This window comes from Protopterus annectens, chromosome 17.part0 (assembly GCF_019279795.1).
Source record: "Protopterus annectens isolate FY-2018-M chromosome 17.part0, PAN1.0, whole genome shotgun sequence".
NCBI lineage: Eukaryota > Metazoa > Chordata > Ceratodontiformes > Protopteridae > Protopterus > Protopterus annectens.
In genome coordinates this window covers 803,077,329-803,105,261 of record NC_056751.1, presented here as the reverse complement: position 1 = coordinate 803,105,261, position 27,933 = coordinate 803,077,329, and the positions used below count along the sequence as shown (strand labels likewise).

Here is a 27,933-nt window from a genome sequence, read left to right as displayed (position 1 = left end):
CAAAGAAGAGAAAACATTTAGAAAGGAACTTTCGTATACAAACTGTTTTGAAAAATAAAGAACGGTATACTGTACTTGAATTCTTATGTGCAGTTGGCATGCTATTTAAAATTTAATACCATACTAACATCGATATGCTGTGTGCACCATATGTTTTCTACATATTATTGAAGTGCATATTTTGATTTCTTGGGTGAGAAGGTTATTTAAATATGTAAACACTCAGTTTGCAGTTTGCTTAAACTATGGCATAGTTTAATTTGTGGGTGAGGAGGTTATCTAAATATGTAATCATTCAGTTTGTAGTTTACTTAAAATACAGTATATTTTAATACTCGTTTTGTATGTAAAATATATTTCCTTTCTTGCACATAAAGCACAGCTTGGTAGGGTAAGAAAAGTTAATTTTGGTTGTTACACTTATTACACTAGGGAACAGTTTCTGGCCAACTAAAAGTTTTCGATGTTTTGATTTTCAGGCTTTTACGTGTTTGACGTTTACTTGTTTCAGCGTTTATGTGTCAATGTAAATGCATTCGATTATATAAATTTTCGTTCACTTGATATAGACCCGTAACATCCATTCCTGCAGTAATCCATCCACAAAAGCCCGTGAGCGGCAGCAAAATCCATCCATGCAAAATCTTGCGACGAGAGAGAGCAGCTGTAACACCCATTTCTGCAGTAAAGTCCTCCGCCTTTCCCTTCCGTGAGGCTCGTTGTAGTCCTTCCCCTTCCCGTGAGAGCACCACCCTGCAGATGTTGCAGTCCAATCTCCTTCCAGTCTATGCAGTTACAACTGCATAGACTTCTGGGATATTTGCAGTTAAATGTTGTTTTCTTAATCCAGACTGCTGGTGAGACAGTCCGTATTCTGTGCGCATGCTCCAGACTGGTTCACCAGCAGTCCAGATCTTGGAAAATGCCGAGAGTGCACATGGGCGATGTTCGGGACTCGCGTTTGCTTTTATTTTGTTATTTTATTTTATTTTGTGTTTATTTTCTTATTACAGTGGGGGGGCTGCAGTCCTGCAGCCCAATAGCATGAGCCACCCCTGTACTAAAGAATCTGTATGCTGACCAAGAAACAACAGTTAGTACTGAATGTGGAATAACTTATTGGTCAACAGTGTAAAGGAGTCCAATAAGGTTGTGTATTGCCACCCTACTTGTTTAATTTACATGCTGAATATATCATATAAAATGCTAGGTTAGTTGAATTAGATGTTGGAATAACAATTTCTGGGAGAAATATTAGCAACTTCTGATATGCCACTGATTGCACAGTGATGGCTGAAAGTGAGGAAGAGCTGAATAGCCTGTTGACAAAGGTGAAAGCTGAAATGTCTGTTTGCTGTCCAACATTAAAATATAACATTGTGTCACAATTCTGTCTCAATTCTTTGCAAACATAGGAGGAAAAAGTGGAGTTAATGACAACTTTATTTTCGTGGGGTCTGAGATATCTCTAAATGGTGATTATAGCCATGACATTAATGTAAGAATGCTGTTTGGAAGGAAAGCTTTAGCAGATTTGGATAAGACATTAAAGAACATATATATGACATTGTCAGCAATGGTCTGAATTGTTAAAGCTATGATTTTCCCATCAATAATACATGGCCATGACAGCTAGAATGTCAATAAGATTGTGCATTAGAAAATCAATGATCTTAAACCATGGTGTTGGACATAACCAAATTGAAAGCAGGGCAAGAACTGCGGGAGTTACCCAGGGTACAAGCAGTTAGGGGGTGTAAGCAGTGCTTTAGTGTAGGTGCCAAGTGGGTCATAATCTGAAGGAACAGCTGGACTAATGCTGCAGGAAAATGTGGAAAGCATTTCAGCAGCCATATCCATGAGTCACAGCTGCTTAAATGACTTGCAGTTTCAGAGATCATTATGAACTACACTCCTCAACTTGAGTTGATGACTATTTATTTCCCTTAAGCCTGGCTTGGGGGGGCATTGCCCACAGGGTCAAACAAAATAGCTACAGCTCTGTTGTTAGAGACTTTATTAAGAATTCCACGAAATGTGCAAAGATCAAGTCAGTCATTACTTAAGTAAATAAATCCAGACTGTTTACTGGAAAGTCTAATATAAAACTAAGTCTCTAAGACTTTGAACACATAATGTGAAGACAGAATTCACTGGAGAAGGTATTTATAACAAGAAAGATTGAAGCCAAAGATAGAAGAGGGTTTCAACTGCTAAGATGGATATCCTGTGTTACTGAAGTAATGAACATGAATTTATAAGATTGAAAAGAAGTCCTAGACAGAAATGTCTGTGGTGTTAAAATGCCTGAGATCACAAACAGCCTGATTCCATTAAACTGAGAAGAGTGATGTGTGCTGCTGTGTAAAACCTGGGTTATAAATAGTTCCTTATGAATTTTTAAGCCATAGCAAACTAATGAGACCATTATTCCAAGAAATTAAAATAATAATGCATTTTGCCATAGTTAGAATGGCTGTAATTACTTTGATATTAATTTTTTGGCCAAGTACTATTCCAGATTACAATTTGCAGAGGGTATGACTTTTGAGATATATTTTCCATTATCTCATTTTTTTCTTGGACCAGCAAACCTCTCAATGTATTTTTCAAATGCTGTAGTACTTTTCATTTGGGTTTTACATCAGTCAGCTCATTATTACAATGATTCATGTAACTCTTAGAAAAGTTTGAGGTTTATGGTGCAGGAGAATAGAATATCTGAAAACATCTGAGATGATTCTCATCACTCTGTTTATACCATCACATAGATATATTACTAACGTCTCGGGTTCAAGAGTGTAATCTTGCCTAACACCAAACTCATGCCGTGTACAGTTATCTGCATCTGTGACAAAAGTCTACATGAACATGGAAAGTCTAATTGGTGATCAAACATAACTTGCCCTGTCTATGAGTGCTCTCAGTATACATTTATCTTTTAAAAAAATGTAATATTGGTCATCAGTGGTTCAACAAATTGGATGCTTACCTCTGATGTATGGAAGATTAAGAAGCTGCAGGAACTATACCCCTACAATGTGTTTACATTTTGCAATACTGTACTGTAACATGATGGGGTGTTGCATTCCTGAGACATTAAACCAAACTTGTCATAGTGAGTATGAATACCACCTCACTTCTTCACTGGAAATGGATTGCTAACCTAGTAGGACTAACTCAATAAATAAAAATATTTAAATAAATAATTAAATAAATCTTTTCACCTGTATGCTTTATCTAATGTATAACAGCTACAGGAAAATTGGTTTGCCAGAATATGTGAAGTAATTATGCACAGATGTTTTAATTGTATAAGAGGTAACAGCTGCATGGAAACCATGTCCATAAATAACATTTTTCATCAAAATATTAGCTAATGTATTCCCGAACTAGGCAAGAACCAGTCATGACCAATCTATTATCCAGTAGGCCATCAGAGAATGTTGTGATGGGCAATGTAACATTTCCTAGTAGGCATGCCTGCTGGGGACCAATATGTTGATGTGAAATGGGCATCGGTTGAGGTCATTTCTCCTGCTTCTGCAAATTATATCTTCAGTTGGCCCTGTCCGCCTCCTGACAACAAGTTCTTCCTTTGACCACTGGTTTCCACTGGAGATTTTAAGTATAGACTGAATTCCAGAAATGCACCCCTAACACTCTCCTAGAGAGAAGTGACCAAGTACTACCTTGTCATCCTCTCTGTCTCTCTTTCTCTCCCTCTCTTCCCTGCCAGGACTTCAAGCATGCTGAGCCACTATTCAGTCTTGGTATGTCTGTGTCATAGTTGTGGCTTTATCGCTCTACAACACAAAGCTGTCTGCTATTGTCCTAATTCAGCACTGAAAATGCATTTGTACAACTGCAGATTAGAATTTTTGTAAGTTATATGTGATCACAGATATTCACTTTCTGCTACTCATTCAGCTACAGGACCAGTGCCTTCTGTACTATATGGGCATTCAACTGTATATGGCTGTGGGCAAATGCTGCATGAGAGCTTGCATGCTTTTTTATTTGCGTATACACTATAGGAACATGTACACATTTTTCATCTGACTTGTAGCCATTGTACTTTCACTCCCAACCATGGGTCACCAGCTTGCCTTGAACCTAAACTGTTTAAGAATCTGTACTTTTGTGTTATATGCTGGTTGTTTCTCTGTTCTTGTCTTTTTATAAGCATTAGTCTTTTACTGGGATTATTGCACACTACTTTTGCAAAGGTCCAGCTGGAATGTAGAAATTTAAACCAGATGCATTTAGCCTAAGATATGTAACCCCTTTGTAAATAAGCATTTTCTAGCATTTAATGCTACTGCTAATGACAAATTTTTGGCTACTATGTTCCCTTTCTATAAAGGGTTGAATTCCCAAACTATCAGAAATATTTTTGATATCATTTTCAGGGACTGATACCAACATACCTAGCTATAAAATATCTGTAGGTTCCACTCATGGATGGAATGACAATGGAATAGCTGCATCTTGAATTTTAATGTAAACGTTCAATTTTTCATTTTATGTCATTCCTATTCCATAGCATTTAAAATGACTGAAAATATTATTTGTACAGAAATGCATATCAATGAGTACTAGCATAATAACTCAATTATGTGTTTTCCTGAGCAAAACTAATAGATATACATTTGCTCTAAATTGAATGTTTGGGAAATGTAATTGTTCTTGAATTTTATTAGACATAGTATTAAAGTCAATCCCCGGGATTCATGAAGCTTGCGCCAGGCGCAGGCGTAGCGTAGGCGGAATAATGCCAAACATGGCCGTCGAGCGATTCAGGTACGATCCAATACCAAGTGCACTACCGGCGTACGCCAGAACTGCACAGCCCTTGGCATAGGTATGCTAATCACCCCATGCACAGTGTCACACCATGCAAATGAAGGCAGATAGTGATTCATGAAGTGGTGCAGGTGTAGCGTAAGCCCACGGAAATGTAAACCAAAAAACACGGTTTACATTTTCCCAAACAGAACATCGGAGCTATGGAAGCGGACCAGACCCATGTATTACAAAGTTAACATATACCAATGACTAAATACACAGCCAATGGCACAAGAAAAGATGCACAACACCTAAAAAACAACATTTAATGTCATGTCCACAGTAACACACAGTACAACCGCAGGGCATGTGTGCGCAAACTGGAACATAAAGAAATTATATAAAAATGTCATAAAATCACAATGTGATACAAATCAGGTGTACACCATAATATACAATGGTAGGCATGGAACACCACAACCAAGGTGCAAGGGTTGCTAAGGGCCTGCGACAGTGTTCGGCACAGTAACTATGAATTAGTAGTCAATGCCATGCAAATGAGACAGATAATACTGAATCGCAAATGTCCCGCTGGATGAAGGTTGTACCATACGGCGCAGCGCTATAACACCGAGGAGTGGCTCAGAGGAGATACATGACATCAGCATAGGGGTGTGCCACCGTAACAGTAAGCACATTGGAGCAATGCAAATCTGGCCTGGCCATTGCTAAACAAAGCTTCAGGACAGGGGTGGGGAGGAAGGTATAGAATCGTTTAGCTGAGAGCACACATGGTGCCCAAAAGCGCATGTGTACGGGGATGAAAACATGCCTGATACCCAGTAAGCGGATGCACGTGGCACGAACAATAGCACAAACAGGAAGGTCAGGGGAAGAAAAGAAGGAAATGCCAAAGTAGGGTAATGGGAGTACTAATGAGCAATCAACACTAATCAACTCACGACGGCCAATCGATGGTAGCTGACAAGTCTGCTCACAGAAACCTGCAAAACAGGATAGGGGAGGCATTGGAATGCAAAGAAAAGAGGGGAGGCATTGGATTGCAAAGATAGGAGATCTGTCATAGCAGAGCAAAGCAAACCGACAGTAGACCGGCAATAACACACATTACTCAAGATACGCCAGGTCTAGGAAAGTACAAATGAAAGCAGGCTGCTGGATGCATGCCAGAAAATGGTAGGTGGAACGTGCAGAAATGTAAAGGGAAGATCAAGAGGTAATCCACGGCAGCCAAATGTAATTCAACACCAAAGGCACCACAATAGTAGTTCCGGTAGTAAAACACATAAGATACCCTGTAGCTACGAACGTACATACACACCCTATGACATCATCGGTGTTCACAGCACAATAGTATAAAGTGTGAAAGCACCCTACACACACCTGTGTATTCCCAAACACTGCACCATAAGTGTAAACACATGGGGAACTTTTAAAATGTACATGTTGGGAGCTGCCATAGCTGTGATTCATCACCGTGTGTTAGAGACTGACGGTGTTGTGGAGGATGATGCCGGCAACCACCGCAGGCCCCGGAGGAGGAGAAGAGTGTTCAGACCAAGGGTAACCTACCAGGGGCTTCATGATCTGGAGATAGTAGAGAGTTACAGGGTGGACAGGGACATCTTACAGCAAATAGTGGAGCTGTGCTGGCCACGCCTGAGAACCAGAAACAACAGAGGGAAACCCATCCAGTGGACACGAAGGTATGTGTAAGCATGCGGATACTAGCCACAGGTACCTTTCAAAGGCCAACTGGAGATATAATGGGGATCTCACAGGCATCAGCATCCAGGGTACTACACCAGTTCCTGGATGCCATGTTACCACATGCCAATAAGCATATATACTTCCCCCGAACTCAGGAGGAGCTGGCCAGCAATATGCGTCACTTCCACCGTGTGGCACACTACCCGGAGGTACTGGGTGTGATAGACTGCACGCACATACAAATCAAGTCACCACCTGGTGAGCATGGTAGGCGCTACATAAACTGCAAGGGATTCCACTCCATCAACTGCCAGGTCGTGTGCAATGCCCAGGGCATTATCATGGATGTATGTGCTGGCAGCCCTGGAAGCTAACATGACTCCCATATCTGGCATGCCTCACAGCTGTATCAGGTATTTGTCAGGGGGGACATCCCACATGGCCACCTTGTGGGGGATGCTGGCTATGCACTGGAGCCATGGATGATGACTCCCATCAGAAATGCACACACACCCATGCAAGAACGCCATAATGAGGCACACAAACAAACCAGAATCATCATAGAGCGTGTGTTCAGGATGCTGAAATCATGGTTCTGGTGCTTGGACACATCTGGTGGAGCCTTGCAGTACTCTCCAGGCACGTGTGCCCACATCGTCATAGTATGTGCCATGCTACATAATATGATCCTGTGGAAACAGCTGCAGCAGGGACAAAATGGTGAAGGCCCTCATAGCCCACCGCAATTGCCAAGGCCATCACAGGCACAGAGGGATACAGACCATGAACACACTGTGCCAGCCCCAGTAGGCAAACGGAGGCATGCCCAATATGCCTACGCCTTGGCAAAGAGGGAATGTATAGCACCTACTCTGACAGCGTAGGCCCCTACGGACTGACACACCTCTCCACCTGCACACACAGTAAAATGGATGGCACACAAACACAACCACCTGTAAATTGTAATGTATAGGTGGCCCACTGTGTGAATCCTACATAGGCAGCCCTCAAACACTGTACACACAACAGGTATTGGAACACGGAATGTCAACACCTGAACAGTACATGCGCCTATCAGCATATGGTGGTGCTGTGTGTATAGGTTCCCAGGTACACGGCCGATTGTCAGAGACCATACACCAAACAGGGCAAACAGTGTCCGCTGTCGCCACAACATCGAGTAACCAACTGTCGCTTAGAGGAGCAGAGGCAATCGTGGGAGCACATGTGTGTAAGCACTGTTCTGCAAACACTCAGCATGGAGTCCCTGCTGCGTTAATGAGGGGCTCCACATAATATAATCATGGATGTTGTGTCAAGGCATGGGGTGTACCCATGACAGGTATTCATCACCCCAGCATGCTCCACCTACAGTCGTTTGAAGATGTAGCACAGTATCGTGTGTGGCTCACTGTGATATACATACCCAATGCCTGAGCACATCTAGTAAACATCACATGAACATACCATTAACTGGACTCATCAATATGTAAACTAACTGAGTTACCCATGTGAGTGAAGTATGGAGTAACAGCCGTAGTATACTCCACGTACAAAACGACATAACACGTGTACAAATCCCAGATGGCCATGTGTTAAATGCAGTGACCGTCGTGCATGTTCCCGGTCCCACGTCCTGCAAGGGATGTAATGTAATCCCAAAGGCATGAGTAATGCATGTTGGATGCAGGTCATCAGATCATGTTTAGCACACGTTAGCGGGCGTATGCATTGCCCGCTGCTGGTAAGCGATGTTTAAATATGACTATATGGATATGCGCGAAACAGGGATAAGCTTCTCCGAATATCGCGCAGATCACGGTCAATGATGTCCAGAACAGGTGAAACCAGCATTATTCACCCCTGTACTAATAGCGCCTGCTCTGAAGGGTAAAACGACCACTGCCAGGTGTAGAACACGCAATCATTTATAGAATCACTTAACACTATTGCTAGCCAAGATGTACCTATGGTAGGGTTGCCACCTCATCAAATGACCAATGTGGGACATACGTCAGATGTCTGCAGGCCGACACATACACCTGGCCAGTACGAAAATCAGAACTACACTGTTTTGCCTAGATAAAAGCTCATTCTTGTAATGTTTACTTACTTATTCTGTTTCCATAACATATAGGTGGTTCAGATACAGAATAACTGCTTTATGCAACTATTACATAAACTATAGGAAATAAGTATGTTCTAAAATCTCAGGACATTTGCCATGTTTACAAGTATTTTGCAGGACACAACTGCCCAAAGAGGGACTGTCCCTCGCAGAGTGGGTCAGCTGGTAACCCTAACCTACCGGATTCAGCGATATCTGCAAATATATATAGATAGGTCAACGACATTCATAACACCTTGGAGGTACAAATAAATAGGATACCACCAACTATGGAATGTGTAACATACCAACATGCGTAACCACGAGGCTGAAAGACCAAAAGAACACAGTACTGGAACAGTACAACCGCGAGTAATAGTATGATGATATGAATGGACATTTAGTTACCACTGCCAGTGTTGCGGTCCACGTAGGTACTGTGTTCAACTGTGTTTGTGAGTGCCGTAGTCTGTGTATGTGTGTGTTGAGGGTGCTATGTGCGTCTCCGTGTGACTGTAATGTGTGTGTGTGTGTGTGTCCGCATCATGTGTCTGTTATTGCCAACTCGGACGTAGATCATTATGGTAGGTGTGGGTATAGCTAGCTGTAGGCATATGGTTACCACCTGTCCCACATTAGGAGGAACAGCCCCTCCCTGGGCAGGTGTGTCCTGACATAAAACATTACAAAGAGCAAATGTCCGAGATTGTAGGACATTAATATGTCCCATATATAATGTAATAGTTGCATTAAATAGTTATGCCTGTATGTAAGAAACAGAAATGTTACATGCAATATGATAAGTAGCCAAAGTCCCACAACAATAGGTATGTATTGAGGATAAAAGTATGTGCTATCCTGTGTACTGACCGTGGCTATGTGTTGGCCTGTAAACACCACTGTGTGTCCCGCAAGTGTCCAACAATGGTAATATGAAAAGGTGGCAACCCATGGCAAAGAGGTTCTGTTACCAACACAACTGCAATGACTGTAAATATCTGGGACAGAAATACACGAGATAGCTGTCATTTAGACATATCCCTTTACATATCGCTGCAATTCCAGAGGTATGGAAGTATCAACCTCACCTGCATACTATATAGAAACCAATTAACAACAGCCCAATGTACAATCCCGTAACATAAGTCTACTAACTTGTAGCTCTTTAATTAGGGGCGGAGCCCACACACATATATATGGAATATGTAGAAATGCAAGCCCCACAAACCTGTATATGCTATGTACACCCACCGACATCCCCAACACTAGAAACTATAGCAATACAGACTGTAATAACAGCACAAACATCCAGTCAGTCAATTACATCTGCAGAACCGTCAACATACCTTGTGAGAGAAACAATTAAAGGCGCCATGCAAAATTGCAGCCATTGTATAATGGAACAAATGGCGATGTTACAGGTTTTGTTTGCAATAGTCCATTATCAGATGTTGGGATGACAGGTACACCCACATGTTGAACCACATACTCTAGCTGTCACACACAATCCACTGGGGACATGAATCCAAAGTATACTTGTCTCTATGCATAGCAGTTGCAATTACACATAACAAAACACAATACAGGCTGTCTCCCCGAAGGTAGGGCAAATGGGCAACGCCCAAGTGGAGAATTCAATTATACCCCACTGTTGCCACGTAGTTGGCGAGTGGAGTAGCTGCACAGCTGATATGCAAGTAATTAGTCACTCAGGAACACCAATTGACGGCAGGAAACCACATGTTACAGGCATCAACGTATATAAGGATGACTTGCCAGACATTCAAACTGTATGCTCATACAAAATACCTGTGTAAGCAGTGTGAGAGAGATAGAGACGAAAGTCCGTAACGATAACAAGGTATGTAGAACACTCGGTATGTAAGTTTATGTATAGCATGTTTTGTATTAATTATTTACTGTATGTATAGCCTGGTTTGCATTAATTAAAAGTGTCCGCAATGCATAAAGTGGGAAAAGGTATTTATGTAGTGATGTCTTGCTGAGCATACTTAAGCTTGTAGAAACTGTGCGTCCAGCAGTGGGCCACAAGGTACACATCACAGATACCACAAGGGATGCTACATGAGGGCTTTAAACAGAACAATTCCATACAACCCGCCGTCAGTGGTAGGGTATGTCCAACAAGTACGTGCCATAGCAGGGGATAGTATATGTTGATATACTGTCACAGTAGGCATGTGTATGGTTATATAACAACGACATGTCTAAGGTGGTCCCGCGGTGCAAGTATGCTTTGCATTATGGGATACTATGTAAAATATGTGTACTGTAATAGTATTGTAGGTAGATATGTCAGATATTCTACACAGCATAACAGGCATATCATGCATACCAAAGGTATCATGTATTGGCATGTACAATAACAGGATACATATGGCTTGTAGGCATGGGACATTGTAATAGCATGATAGCTAATCTCAATGGAAGGGCTACCAAGTAACCATGCACAAAGGACATGTAATAGCTTCACAGGTTCATAGTGGGGTACTATGCAGTCTGACAAGTCTATGTGTAAGCACAACTACAGTGTTCACACCAGTGACACCTCTCTAGGGTAGTGTCCTGTGAACAGCAGAGCCATGTATTACCTGCACCTCTGCACAGTACAGCCACTGCAGTGATCCCTGGCGTACATGTGTCTCTCAACCACCAAGGGAGGTATCACATGAACAGTGCTACTGAGTGTCCCTGCGTGATGTACATAGGACTCATGTTCCAAAGCATGGTGAGTGTCCGGTTTGGGAATGTAACCCTCAGGCACATCCCACTCATTGTTGCATGTGTGCACATATCCATGAGCATGTTGCTCACAGTAGCTTCTGCTTATGTCGCGTATGTGGAGTATATCCGTTAATATTGTTGTGGACATGGGCCCTGTCTGTTCAGCAGAGGTCACTCCTGAGTATGTAGTATGCAAATGTGTACAGACGTGGTGTCCGTAGTTCAGCCGCATACTTTAACAGTCGGAGCTCAATAAACGTCATGGCGTGTTAATGTTGTGGTATGTAAAGCTGTAGCTGTTGTGTAAGGTACACCCCAAATGGGGTGGTGTACCCTTGAATGTGTGTAGAAGTCTTGAGTTCAGAGGTACAATGGGTGCCTATGTACCAGCTACACACCCAATACAGATAAGTGTGGCCACGTAGAAGGGTATCCATGCCACAGTGGCAATAAGGTAACCACAGAAGTGGGTGCGACATACGTGTGTACTACAAACATGTATAATATGACATGTATGTAGGGGACTACCACCTATGTGATAGTCAGTGGGTGAATGGTGTAATGCAAAGGTGATGTTCATGCACCTTGTGTCATGCAGCTTGCGGCCATGATATTCATATCAGGTATCTGTCACAGTGACACCCATATGGATGGAGTCAGTATCAGCTGGTAGATCAATCATGGTGCTTTGTATGCAGGGGATTGTAAAGCTAGGCAGGGAAAGTCCCTCTGTGCTAGCCTGTACCTCAGGGAAGCATATACTGAACATGAGGGGCCCTATGACTGAGGACTGTGGTATGCCAAATGTAACTGAAATGCAGTAGGTACTATGGTATGCTACCCTCATTGTGTGTGTCCTGTCCATGAGCAATGTTGCATAACATCCTGGGACATAGGGTACGATGTGCAGGTGGATGTGTATGTTGTCAATACCAGAAATTGAGAACGGTGCTGAAAGGCAAGGAGAGGAGAATGTAGGATGTGTGGACTCCCGTACCATCATCAACTACCCTGGAAACTGTATGAAAGGAGTCCACCAGGTGTAGGGGCCATGCTCTGGCCCTAACAAGTCCAACCCGGGTGGCATCAAAGGACCGGAGCCCAACAATGTCTCTGTGAATGACGTCCTTGATGATGTGCCCCATAGCCGTGCAGAACAGTCCAGTCAGGTGTGTAGGACTATAGTCCCACTCATGCATTGTGGTGCCACCTGTGTGGAGTGTGATAAATGTTGCTGTGTGCCATTCAGGGGCCACAATGTCTGATACAAGGCTATTACTGAATACGGTGGCCTAGTGGGGAGACATGTCATTCAGAGGTTTGTGGACATCACAGCCTGTGACTTTGGAAGGTGACATGGGGCCAGTGTCCCAGGACATATAGAGTGCAGGTTAGTACTGTGTAGGTGTGACCGCAGGGACACCGCAATGTTCCTGCATGGATTGTGGCCCTGTAGTGAGTGAAAGGGTGTAATTTTAGCACTGAATCCATCCGCCAGCATGTTGCCAACATCACCTGGGTCTGTAATGTTCCTGAGTGACTGTTGTATGTGAGAGCAGATGTGGGTATTGCCATTGACTACTGACATACCACCATAATGCCTTGTGGTACACCCCGGAATGTGTCGCAGTAATGTTTACGCAGCTAGTCTTGGAGTATGTGATGAGGGATCCCGTGGCCCTACTGAGGCTGATCAGTGAGCTACCCCACCCATGGGATTGTACATTATGTCCATGGAACTTGACCACGAGAGTGGCGTCTGTTATCTGGTGTGTACCATCTTGGCTCTGTGTGGAATAGCATGATCCATGCAGTCATGTACGTGCTAATGAAGTGCACTGGGGTATGTTTCAGCATTTGTATGTGCATTGTCCATCTGCACGGGTGTCATGACGTTAACAACCGCTGTCATAAGACGTCTGTAGTAGGTGTTGTAGTACTCATGTACTGTGTATGCCGTGAAGGGTGTGGTGCCAGGATGTGGCTAACAAGGTTGATTAGCATATGTTCGGAATCCACCAATGAGGGGATAATCCCAAGTGTGGAACACCAGTCACATGTTGATAGTGTTCATGTCAAGGTTAATGTTGGTCTTGGAGGTGGTGTGTATGGGTTGATCCAGCCGAGTGGAGGTTATGACTCATGGATGTGTCGGTACATGAGTGGCTATCCCAGTTAAGTCTGGGGTAGTGTCAGTCATACATCAGTAGTAGCTGTCTGAGCTCTACTGTCCAGTACACCAACAAATGAGGTCTGGTAGCCATGGGGTATGTTGTTGAATCTGTAGCTTGTTACAATGTGTATAGTGGTTCCAGACACAGTTAGTTGCATGTGGAGCACCTCTGATGCATTGTGCTAAGTAACTAGCCAGGATGTGTGTACAACATAGTGGGATATGGGAACACCTCAGCTGTGGGTGTGCCGGTCCAGGTATGTGCCTGAAAGGTATGGTCTGTCTATATCCTGTCATTGCAGGTGTGCTCTGCAGAGCCTAGAGGCAGGTCCCAGTCACTGCAGAGATATTGGAGTGGTGCATTATAAGGTGTGCCTTGCCTGCGTGCGTCACAGAGGAAGATGCAAGCATTGTGTTACATGACCCTTGTCTTGCTTGCCAGTTCCCGTTCTGCCGGTGACTGTTATTGGAAACTGTGCAAGACAGGCAGTATAGAAGTAGCAAGAGCCTTACATGTGATCTGTACTCCCAGGGCTGACAGGTGCAGGTCATCTGTGCCAAAGCATTGTGTTTGACCAGGTCAGTCAAAGCGGACAGATACCAGATGCCTGTGGAATGACAGCAGAAGTATAGGCATCTGTTGAAGTGACACAGTCAGTCATTGTACAGTGGTATCGGGTCCGGATGAATGCATAATGCTCCCCAGGGCTTGGCCCACACCTTCAGGGCTACAAGACTGGTGAGCTATTGCATGCCCCTGCACACGTAGTCTGTGAAGTGGCATCTCAGGGCAGTCACACTAACATGGAGAATGACAGTCACATCATACCAGGTGAGGTGTGGCATGGGTGCATAGGTTATGTTGCAGAACCAGTTACCCGACAGCAAGATGTAAGCGACTATCGCCTTGTGTAGCCTGCTGTGTGGAACTGCAGTGTGACCGCCTACAGAGTCACCCATGACTGGTGTGTTGTGTATGTTATAACACCCTATTGGCTGTATGTGATGGGCACACATGAGTCTGTGGGCTATAAGTTGGTGATGTTGTGTTCTGTGATGGGGGCTGCCTCTGGTGCCTACACAGAGTATGGAGAGGTACTGCAAAAGTTGTCCTCGTATGTGTGGCCTGTGGTGGAGATCATGTGAGACTATGTGATGAGTGGGGTGTGTTGCGAATGTTACACATCCCCACATGACTGTCAGGTGCAGTCAGGGTTGGTGACAGCATTACCCCCAGCAGGGCTGCATAAGTGCATCCCCCACAGGCTGTAGTGTCGTATGTTGGGAGGTGAGCATTGAATGTGTACATGAGACAATTGCTCTATTGCCACATGTACGGCATATCCATCATATAGACAGGCAATAGCACTGGTACATGACAGTTGGACATGCCTGTATATACAACCATTTCTCAGAGGATATGTGAGTTACGTGTGTACAACAGCTGTTGTACCATAAGCAAGCTAGAAATTTTAGGACAGCCAGTGTACCTGTGGGAAATGGTGTGGAATGGGTGCTATATTAATCAGTTGCTCATGACATGCTCACAAGTTCTGAACAAGTGCCTAGCATGACCATAAAATACAGATAGGGTGTTGGATAATATCAACCCACAAGTGGTGACGACAGTCATAATGGGTGGCACCGCACTATAACCCTGCTAAGTATGGTGTGCATGTCCATGAACCATTATCACTGTAGATGTTAGCAGTACAGATGTACAAGACAGTACGGATGTTTGATTACAAATACCTTTGTATGTCACAGGAGTGTTCTACCAGTGGCCTGTTGACAGACTCACAACTACAAAGGTGCCAGAGTGACATGTGCATATCACACCAGTGCCAGCTACAGTAGAACAGGGTTAATGTGTTGTACTCCACCCTCATTGTGGCCCATACCACACAGACAAATGTTAGGCATCTGTGTATGTAAGGATGTGAATGGCCATGATCTATGAGGAATAGCTGTGTCAGTGTTGTGAACAACATACAGAATGGGCTGTGTGGGTGAGGTGTGTGACATATGTGCACATTCTGATGGATGATATCAGCATCTTTGCATTCACAGGTGATGTAGTTGCGTTACCCTCCTGTGGTCCATCTGATGTTAGTGTCCCCACAGATACTAGTAGTGATGAACGTATGCATGAGGTACAGGCAGGGTTGTCAGGGGCTGAATCTGTGCCAATGGTTGCCATCCCAGCTATGTCCCCCTCTTCCCCGCACACAGTTCTGCTGCCAACACATACCGCATCACCAGTGGCCATAGAGGAAGGACAGTCAGCGTCTGTTAGCGTGGAACAAGAACGTGTGGTGGCTACAGAAGGTGTGTCTACACACCATGGTGTCAGTGCAATGACTGCAGATGTGCCACACAGGCATGTGGCCGGTGCTGCTCGTAGGAGGACCTCTGGCAGACATGCACCTACAGGACAGAGCGCAGCAGCTGGTATCACCAGACGCATGTTCCAGACTGTAATGGTGGCACAGGCACGTGCTGAACAGCAGAACAGAGAAGGGCAGAGGCTGCAGAGGGCTGCTATCTGTACCCTAAATGACAACATCCAGGCATTGGCAAATGCTCAACAGCAGATTGCTGATGTTCTGGACAGGCGATTGAGTGACATGGTCGGAATCCTTGACCGTGGCATGGCAATCCGCGAGCGTGAGCTGTCTGTGCTGGCACATCTGGTAGGAGTGAGGCATAGGCCACATGGACGTAGGCCAGCTACACCACCTAGTGCAGGTCAACATGAGTGTGCCACCTCACATGCCCACTCCCATAGTGCCGGTAGCAGTAGCAGTGCAGCTGGTGCTGCGCTGTCCACACCAGGACACAGCAGGCCATGTGGACGTGGCCCTGTATGTTCCCAGTGGGGACATGGTTCCAGTGGACATGTGTCGTCGGACAGTAGCCAATCTGTACCTCTGCCTGGTAGTGCCCGTGCAACCCCTGGCAGGCACAGGTCATGTGGTTGTGGCCGGACACAGTGAGTTGCACAACCTGGTCTGTACAATCTGGAGCTGTCAACAATATCCCGTGTAGGCCTCACAAAAGGCAGAACTGTGCGCACACATACACGCACACAGCAAAGACATCTGTAGGGCACCACAACACCCACATGCATACTGAACAGATCTGTCCAATCATATCACTGGCCCTTACCTACACACATGATGTCATCCATTGGTGCAGCCTATGCCCCTGGCAAACATTATCACCCTGTGCATATGATGAAGCCTGTGCCGCATCCCTGTCATCCACACCATCGGTGCAGGGACATGCTCAAATGGTCTGATAAACAGGGTGAACAGAATAGTGAGAAGTGTATATTACATTAGTTGTGTAAGAATAGTGAGAGAAGTGTATACTACATTAGTTGTGTGAGAATAGTGAGAGACATGTATATTACATTAGTTGTGTACTGCTGACATGCACCCAACATACCATGTAGTACAGGTTTAGCATGCATTGTTATATGTTCACTGTATGTGTCTCGGTAACAACAGTAACAGCATGTTGGTAATGATGCCCTGGTTCCCTCCTTATGGTCTACTTGCATGTGCCTACAGGTAGCACTGTTTGCAGTCTCCCATGTGTAACTGTGGAGTACTCACAGGCACATATGGCAATATCAGCATGCTTTACGTAGCCTCAGCCTGACTGTTGGAAAGTCTAACATACCACAGATGTCCACACATATACTGATCCAGAAGCATGTGGGCAGTTTAATAGGCTACAGTGGCTAGAGACGTGACATCCATACCAGGTCACATCACAGGTATGTTGACATGGTGCAGAGGTTGTGCACAACGGTCTGGCCAATGATAATGTTAGAGGCCACTTGATAGCATGAGGCCTCATTGTGTAGCAGTAATACCCTGTCACATTACGGGAACATGCTCACACTCACGGGGTCAACTAGCGCACACCCCATAGTGTTGAGGTGAGGACCCTTGCCTATGTGCTCATCACCCTCACAGTACTGTGCACCAACACGACGTGACACAGAGAAAGAACATGTACAGGTAGCCAGTGCGGCTGAGTCCGATGGCATCAACAGGGTAGTGGACTGCATCACCATGAGGGGTTAGGGATCCTGTGTGTTCTGTATGGTAGCATACACCCTCACTCCATGCACCAGACAGCCATACATACCTACATACACACACACACTGTGGAGACCACAAATGTCGTACACATATGGATAGCTGATGTGTGTGATACACACACCACACCTGCCTACGTCATGCTTTCCACACTGCAGTATGTACAGATCTCTACAACAGTGTACAGGGGTGTGTAACAATTGGGATGTATTCCCCACCATATGTGGCATATATGGTCACACAAGCAAACACACATGGCAGTACTGTGAATGATACACCTGCTTTATGATCATACGTCTGACAGACATCCAGCAGTATTGGCCGCATTATGTGTACCAACGCTACCTTCGGCAATTATGCTGCTTTATGCACATGGGAGGATGTAAGTGTTACATGTGTCATGTGACGTACTGTTGGTAACACCTGACCGCTGTGTAGGTTTTATGTTTCCACCGTCAAGTCACGGTAACATAGCGTACTGTTTGCATGTGTAATGGTAGGATGGCGTGTGACACACCTGTGAGCTGTCCCCGGCAAACATCCATCTACACAGGTGGATCACCACTTTATGTACACACATCCATCCATACCTGCTGTACATCCTACCGTACTGTCAGTATGTCACCATATACAGGTGTCAATGATGGGGCTGCATTACAACTGCATGTTATAGTTAGGCACAAATGAGTTACTTACATCAGCTACTGCACATGCATGGTAGCTGCATGCACACTACAGATTGTACATGTGTGTTGGTCCTACATGCCTGTCATGTAGCCATGTTTGTATGCATTGCAATTGGTGGACATGTGTGTTGACATACATAACACATGGACTGTTGTATGATATGATGGGTGTCATGGGTAACTAGTACAGAGGGAATGTGTCCTCGGTCAACATTGCTACCTCATGTACTGTTAGCATTCAACAGCCATGGACCCACCTTCCATTTGCGTGCATATGATTGCTGTAGCCACTTGTCTGCACAGAGGACAGCAAAAGCTATGCTATGTACATATGTGTTGTGTGTGTGGTCCATGCACATATCCACTGCAATTACATGTATGACATAGCCAAACATGTGTGTTCGTTGGTGTACAGTGACAGTCATCTGTCACAGCTGTGTAAGACCCAGGGCCCCTGGTATGTGTAGAGCCGACCTGGTTATGTACAGTGGTATCATTGCAATGCATAACACATGATGGAACCCTGTCGGTACATGTGTAGTCTGCACAGTTGCTGTAGACCTATGTACAGTCTACTGGTCATGAGTCACACGGTGTTGTGTTAATGTATGGCTGTGTATTGCTGGTCCAATGACATGGTGATGTCTGAGGGCTACATTGTAGATTGAGATGTGTACCTCTCTGATCTGCACCTGAGACATCTGTGATAGCTCCTGAGTGTGTACTGGTCAATACATGTGAGTGGCCTTCATGTACATGGAGACAGTAATACCATACTGTGCCCTTCCGTGTTTAGAATCCGTGTGCATGCAAGACGGCCCTTTGCAACTGATAAGTGTGTGAGCATGCCCAGTACGCCGTTGTGTAGATGGACACACAGTACATTCCAAACTGCGCCCTTCCATGTTTAGAGTTCATGTGCATGCAAGACGGCCCTTTGCAACTGATAAGTGTGTGAGCATGCCCAGTACGCCATTGTGTAGATGGACACACAGTACATTCTAAACTGCTCCCTTCCATGTTTAGAGTCCGTGTGCATGCAAGACGGCCCTTTGCAACTGCTAAGTGTGTGAGCATGCCCAGTATGCCGTTGTGTAGATGGACACACAGTACATTCCAAACTGCACCCTTCCGTGTTTAGAATCCGTGTGCATGTAAGACGGTCCTTTGCAACTGCTAAGTGTGTGAGCATGCCCAGTATGCCGTTGTGTAGATGGGCACACAGTACATTCCAAACTGCGCCCTTCCGTGTTTAGAATCTGTGTGCATGCAAGACGGCCCTTTGCAACTGCTAAGTGTGTGAGCATGCCCAGTACGCCATTGTGTAGCTGGACACACAGTACATTCCAAACAGACATGTGATACTAAGCGTGTGGGCATGGCCATTGACATCCTGTATAGCGATGGTGGTCATCCAGGTAACAGATGTCCATTTTCAATGTCACGATGGATGCCTACATTTAACACACTGGTTGCTGTCTTGAAGGGTGTACTGTCTGTGGCGAGTCCCATATCTATGTAGTGTTGTTGTAGTGCTCCGTAGATATTTAGTTGCCCCGATCACACCACTGCCGTGTGTTTGTCTACGTCTACCTTGGGACAGTAATATGCTTTCAGACTGCTCACTCTGTATACATTCCCTATTGGCGTCCTTGCCTTTGCGGATGATGTCACCCACCTAGAAGTATACCTCTGTGAGTGCTGTGTTCAGTAATCTCGGTAGCGTGTTCTGTAAATGCGTAATGCTGTAGTGTGATAAGGTAGTTAGGTGTATGTTTGACTCCCAGCCCTGTCAAGTGTGTGCCTCTGTGTGTGTGTGTGTGTGTGTGTGTGTGTGTGTGTGTGTGTGTGTGTTTCCAGCTGCCTGGGGACACAGTAATGCTTTTAGATGCCTCACACCACATACATTCCCTATCGGCGTCTTTGCCTTTGTGGATGATGTCACCCACCTAGAAGTATGCCTCTGGGAGTGCTGTGTTCAGTAATCTTGGTAGGGCATTATGTAAATGCATAATGCTGTAGTGTGATAAGGTAGTTAGGTGTATGTTCAACTCCCAGCCCTGCCAAGTGTGTGTGTGTGTGTGTGTGTGTGTGTGTTTCCAGCTGCCTGGGGATACAGTAATGCTTTTAGATGCCTCACACCACATAGATTCCCTATCGGCGTCTTTGCCTTTGCGGATGATGTCACCCACCTAGAAGTATGCCTCTGGGAGTGTTGTGTTCAGTAATCTCGGTAGTGTGTTCTGTAAATGCATAATGCTGTAGTGTGATAAGGTTGTTAGGTGTATGTTCGACTCCAAGCCCTGTCAAGTGTGTGCCTCTGTGTGTGTGTGTGTGTGTGTGTGTGTGTGTGTGTGTGTGTGTGTGTGTGTGTGTGTGTGTGTGTGTGTGTTTCCACCTGCCTGGGGACACAGTAATGCTTTTAGACACCTCACACCACATACATTCCCTATCGGCGTCTTTGCCTTTGCGGATGATCTCACCCACCTAGAAGTATGCCTCTGGGAGTGCTGTGTTCAGTAATCTCAGTAGCGTGTTCTGTAAATGCGTAATGCTGTAGTGTGATAAGGTTGTTAGGTGTATGTTTGACTCCCAGCCCTGTCAAGTGTGTGCCTCTGCGTGTGTGTGCGTGTGTGTGTGTGTGTGTTTGTGTGTGTTTCCAGCTGCCTGGGGACACAGTAATGCTTTTAGACACCTCACATCACATACATTCCCTATCGGCGTCTTTGCCTTTGCAGATGATGTCACCCACCTAGAAGTATGCCTCTGGGAGTGCTGTGTTCAGTAATCTCGGTAGCGCATTCTGTAAATGCGTAATGCTGTAGTGTGATAAGGTAGTTAGGTGTATGTTCGACTCCCAGCCCTGTCAGGTGTGTGCCTCTGTGTGTGTGTGTGTGTGTGTGTGTTTTTCCAGCTGCCTGGGGACACAGTAATGCTTTTAGATGCCTCACACCACATACATTCCCTATCGGCGTCTTTGCCTTTGCGGATGATGTCACCCACCTAGAAGTATGCCTCTGGGAGTGCTGTGTTCAGTAATCTCAGTAGCGCGTTCTGTAAATTCATAATGCTGTAGTGTGATAAGGTAGTTAGGTCTGTGTTCTAATCCCAATCCTGCCACATGTGTGTGTGTGTGGGTGTTTCCCGCTGCATGACAACAGTACATTGCTTTTACACTATTCACTCTCCATAGAATCCGTACGGCGTCTTTGCCTTTGATGCTGATGTCAACAAGCTAGACGTATGCCTGTGTGACTGCTGTGATCTAGTAATCACGGTAGTGTGTTCTGTACATGCGTAATGCTGTAGTGTGATAAGGTAGTTAGGTCTGTGTTCTAATCCCAACCCTGCCAAGTGTGTGTGTGTGTAGATATATATATATATATATATATATATATATATATATATATATATATATATATGTAATATGTATGTGGATATTAGCACTATTGAATGTGCTGCATTATCTGTACGTGATCACCTTGGATGTACTAAATCTGCTATGGCTCTGTGATAGTGCACATACTGTGTGCTGTAGTGATCCTGGGTTATAGTTGTGTAGTGACCAGTTATTTTGTTGCTGGGTATTACAAGGGACATTGAAAACAATGATAGTACAGCACCTTTAAATGGTCGTGTGCACATCTCAGCAACAGTCAGCAGTGGTTATTACTTTGGAGGATGAGTATGGCTCATATAACTATGTATAAAATGACAATACTATGCAAATCAGGTTAACATTACTGACTCCCGTTTATCCACAGGTTGTGATACAGATCCCAAGAATGTATGTGTATACATTGCCATGTGCAGGACTGGAATATTGTTGAATGCATGGAGGGGTGTCCATGGCCAGAAATGGCGATCTGTACAGCCTGGCAGGTACAGTCTGTGACTGTCCCATAACCTCCTGTATATGGCTGACACATGCTGAAATTGTGTACATGCAGACACACACATAAAACAAACAGCTAGGGATAACACATACACACACACATTGCATCAACATTGGGCCATGCAAAAACTGTTGTCCCTCACACACACACAAATACATACATGTTGATTGGATGGCTCAATGACAGGCTCTGGAAAAGAAACAACATACCCTGTGCATATGATGACACCTGTGCCACCTCTTGTAATGTGTAACATTGATGCAGGAACAGACTAACATGGTGCTGATGCACAGGGTGGCTTCATAGCACTGTAATAATGTTAAAATGTTGTTAACACAAAGTGTGATTTCCTTCTAGGTGTATGTAAGGAGGCATGATGCATTACAGCTATGATCATCAATGTAGTATAGTGTACAGCACTGTTAATTCTGAAGATTTATTATCCATCCATGTGCCATTTGACTGACGTGTGTAGTATTGGCAGCATGTGTTTCAGAGTGTGCAGTACGTGTGTGATGTGTGTAGTACAGATTTTCATGTATTTATCTTTGAACATGATGAAGGTGCACTGTCTGCATGCACATGTATAGTGGACACATTGGAATGGTGACATGCCCTGTATTACACACTGTTAACACTTCATAGTTTCTATTGGTAGCCAGTATGCATTATAATACACATATTGTTGTACTTGTCTACACATGCGTGATTGATATGGTTTTACACGGTGCTGCGGGTGATACTGTTACTATCTGTGATTGTTTTGCATTATGGTAGTAGACACGACCTCAACAGTCTGAATAACCAATTGTTATATGATATCTTCACAACTGACCCACACATGTAGGGCACACAGTAGCATGTGGATCCTTCATGTACTATACTATACCAGTAAGCACTGGTATTGACCGCCACACATTGCTGGGACCATTACTGTTTGACATATAGCCATGTTAGTTACAAGCAAAGACAATAGGGATATTCCTGTCCACATCTGGAAATTCATACTGTGGCCTACAATGCATTCTGCACATGACACAGTTATTCTACACAAGGGTATCATACAGACAGATACGTGTTATCCAACCCATGCTGTAAACCTATAAGGCTAAAAAGAGTTAGTTATCCACATTTACTACACATACTATACCAACAGTAACACATAGGTATTAGACCCCAATATGTATAATGGGTAACAATGTGTACATATAGACAAGTGCTATGTCATTTGTCATTTGATATTTGCATTTACAACAGTATTTTGAAGTACACCACTGTATCACATAAGCAATGAGAGGTCTGCATGCATATCCACCAATGTGGTTGTACAACTATGATGACTGTCCATTATTGACAAACTGCTGTGTTTGAACTGTTCTGCAGTAAAACACATACATGCACAGTCACTCACATTATGTATATAAACTGTCATGTGTGTGTGTGTGTGTGTGTGTGTGTGTGTGTGACACAGATGACCTAGGCCACAGATAATTCTGGTACATGTAGTTGACAAGTGCTTTAATGCTCCACCAGATGTGTCCAGGCACCAGAACTGTGACTTGAGCAACACAAACACATGCTAGATTACATTTTCTGTTTGTGCGTGTGCCTCATTATGGCATTCCTGTCCATGTGTGTGTGCATTTCTGATGTGTGTCATCAGCCACAGTTGAACTGCACATCCAGCATCCCCCACTAGATGACCATGAGGGTTGTCCCTATTGCCAAATGTTCTGTACAGCTGCGTCAGATGCCACTTATAGGAAGCATTGCAGCTTCGAGGGCATCCAGCACACACATTCAGTATTATGGGCTGGCCATCACACACAAACTGCCACTTCATGGAGGGGAAGCCCTTGTGGTTGATGTAGGCCCTACCACACTCACTGGCCAGTGCTTTGATGCATATGTGCGTTCAGTGTATTGTACCCAGTACTCAGGGTATTCCACTATTGTGTGGAAAAGACACATATTGCTGCCCAATACCTCACGGGAATTGGGGATATATACATGATCACTGACATGTGCTGACATGGCATTCATGAAATGGTGCAGTACCCTGGATGCTGATGTTTGTGAAATCCACATCATATCACCAGTTGATCTCTGGAAGGTACCTGTTGCTTGTATCCTTAGGGCAACACATACCTTGGTTTCCACTGGGATGGGTTTCCCTCTGTTGGTTCTGTGTGTGAGACATGGCCTGCACAGCTCCACAATCTTCTGCAGGAGGTCTCTGTCAACTCTATAGCGCTCTACTATCTCTGGCTCATGTAGCCCCTGGTAGGTTACCCTGTGCCTGCACACTCTTCTCCGTCTACACACTGTGTGTTGCTGAGCAGCATTCACATTGGCACAACCCTCCACATGTTGCATATGTTGACGTATAATAGCAATGGCAGCCCCTAACATTATGTTGTCTCAGTTAAGGTTTTTCAGTTTTCACTTCTCTTAGTATACTACAGTGTTGCAGTGTGTCTGAGAAAAACATGGTGGAATGCTGTTTGTAGAGTTGTAAGTGCTGTGCTGTGCTGGCCTACTGTACTGGCTGTGTAATATGCTCATTCTGATTGTTTTCACCTGCTAGCTGTGGTAGTTCTCCTTGGTTAATTTACTGCTATTTGTTTACCTTCCTTTTCACTGTCTGTTTCCACAGTGAGCAGCGCCACGCATAGGAGCACAGTAAAGTGCACATCTGCTTCCACGCGCGCACACAGGCTTGTACAGGCGTACAAACACTTGCACTGGCTTACACGACATTACACGGGCTTCAACAATCTTACACTAGCTTACTCATTCTTCAACGCGCGCACACGGGCAGACACGTGTGCACACATGCTTACTCGGGCTTACAGGCACGCACAGGCGCAAACACACTGTAAGGTTTGCAAGAAACTTCAGTGATATCCATGGCGTACACCGTCAGTTTCCTGACTTTACCTAGTATAAATCATAACACTCCTCTTCCACTGATGAGTAACTGACAGCAAACATGTGACACACTGCTCCAATAAGATTACAGTGTTTTATACATGCACACTCATGTTGTCACCTATCTTCTATGCTGATAGACCCCTTAACCTTCTCTTACACTGTAGAGGCTTGGCCCATATGGCATGACAAATTGTGATTCACTATCTTCAGCCTCAATTGCATAGGATTGCCTACTAATGCTTGGTTACATCTCTGAAAGTGTGCTTCCGTACATAGCAACCATTACTCAGTAGCCATGTTGTCTTCAGCTTGCCATTCACTTGCATGGCGAACTAACTTTTAACTAACATTACAATTTGTATGTATATTTTACATATTTTTCTTGTTTTGTAAGCGCGTCAATATTACAAGGCCATGCTTAAACACTGGAGATCGGGGGAGGACAACTAGAGTTTTATTAATTTCCAATGGAATAACATGCCACTGGCCTTATATTTGGCCATTGGCATGCTTCTTCAACTAAATTCATCCTTTATTTGCAGCTGACATTGCTCCGTTTAGCTACTTGTAGAACGTTACTCGGTTAACATCCGGGTACATTTCTGCACATAACTCTACTCTTACACAGACAGCTTACTGTTTCATGTATTGCAAATTTTACATCATTTGCATAGCTTTCACCTACAAATGGGGTAATTTGCATATCCAAACATTGTCTGTGCAACGTTCGTTTTAGGGGCTGTCTTGCACGCCCCTACAGGATATTGCTGAATAGCTCGGCAGACATCTTGCCTTGCTCTACTCTTACTCTACTCGCACACGCCGGCCAAGGCTTCGTGAATCCTGGCCTAAGCTTTGCTGTGTGCCAATATGTCTATTTGTGGAGTATGCATGGCTGTAGGTATGTTTTGACCTGCTACGTCTGACATTTCTACAGAGCAGCTCCCACTTTCATCATTTGTAGAGGTGACAGCCCTATAGGGACTATATATACAGCTGTGACATTTGACAAGTCAACACATACCTGCGGTCAATACTAAACTGACTACTTCAGCACTTTTCATACCTTCAGATTTTTCTTGTAGTAGTATAGTCGATAATACTGTTTCCTATAACATGTATCTGTTTCTGATACAAGATATATCATTTTATTACACCACTACACACAATATATGAAGAAATCACAGGCCAGATGTCATTACATTCCTTTTGTAGGACACACCCACCCAAAGTGTTGTGTTCCTCACAAAAGCCAACAGGTGCTAATCAAAACATATTCTGCTATCATCTACCTTATGTGTTCGCCGGTATTTGCGCTTTCCGTCAGTGGCAGAACTCTCATGTGAGTGTGGGAGACTGAACACTGTATTGGGGACACTGCATAACACCCTGAGGGACACATTTATTTTGTTTCTATTAACCTTACACATTGACTATCACAGGGCATAAGTATTCATCACATTTATCGAGGTACATGCTTTTGACTTATACATGTTTGGTCATTTGTCATCACGTCTTTCTTCACACCTGTCCACCTAATCTCACTAGTTCTGTACATTTATTTAGGACAGGGTTACCTTCATACATCTCAACTGTACACATTTTGGGTAAATGTCCCGAACTTAGACTTATAATTTTGTTCCTTTTTTCATAATATTGTGCCTTTCTGGTAATTTAGTGGCAAGTCATTAGGGACTGTGGAGTTAGACAATAATGACAGACATTAGTAGTTTATAATTAATAACCCTCAAAACATTCATACTAATGAATGATCCATTATTCTATCAACGTTCTAACTTTGTAAGAGGAATATTTAAAATATTCCCTATTTGTACTTATTTTAAAATGCGTTTGTCCAGATGTCTTATTCTGAATGGTTGAGAGGTATGGTTACCATCTTAGTCGTACGCATGTACATCCATGATAATCGCTTACAAGACACTGATATAAGTCCCTACGTCTTCCCCCAATGGTTTACACAATATCCAGTAGATGGGTTCTTCATTTTTGGGAGATATAGGAGTGTGCTATACCCACATAGGAATATTAATCACTCCCATGGGGCGGACCTAATAAATCTGTGCCAACCAACACCTAGGCACCTAGGCCCATTATTGCATACCCATGATTCCCATACCTGACACCCATCCACAGTAGTCATAAGACATATTCAATGTGAGCGATAATAAAGTATGAAAACACTTCTAAGCACTATCCACTCTCCGCGTATCGGGACATATGTCATACATTCTGTCAACCCATGTGTTATTGCACTTGCACAAGCTACTGTTGCATGTACAGCTATATTGTATTTGCGGATGACACTTCTTTGCAGCAGTCATTACAGGACGGTGCCTGTATAGATTCACAATTTTTGGGGTCCTGCAAAGGACACCTATATCCATGTTTAAAGAGTAGAACTTGCAGATCTGGCACACTGGTACTTTCCGGGCAATGGTTTGGAAAGCAGCAGTGTATTTACATTTATTGCATGTCTGTATGTCTATCCATAATAGCTATGATGTAACCTATTTATGTACATGTGTTATATCTACATGACATATGTTTATATGTTTGTTATGTATATATCAATGAATGTTGTATGTGTTTGTATATATATATATATATATATATATATATATATATATATATATATATATATGTCTGTACATTCTTTATTTCATATATTTATTTAGTTTAAGTCTGTGGATATATATCTATACACAAATGTATATATCCATATATAGAAATAACGTGTGGA

The 27,933-nt window shown here is 44.0% G+C and overlaps 1 protein-coding gene across 1 annotated transcript in view; it reads left to right on the top strand.

Annotated features, from left to right (window-relative positions):
• The window catches only part of LOC122791530 (extracellular calcium-sensing receptor-like), a 178,505-nt gene that overhangs the window by 12,692 nt on the left and 137,880 nt on the right, over positions 1–27,933 (top strand). The gene's annotated exons all lie outside the window — the stretch shown is intronic.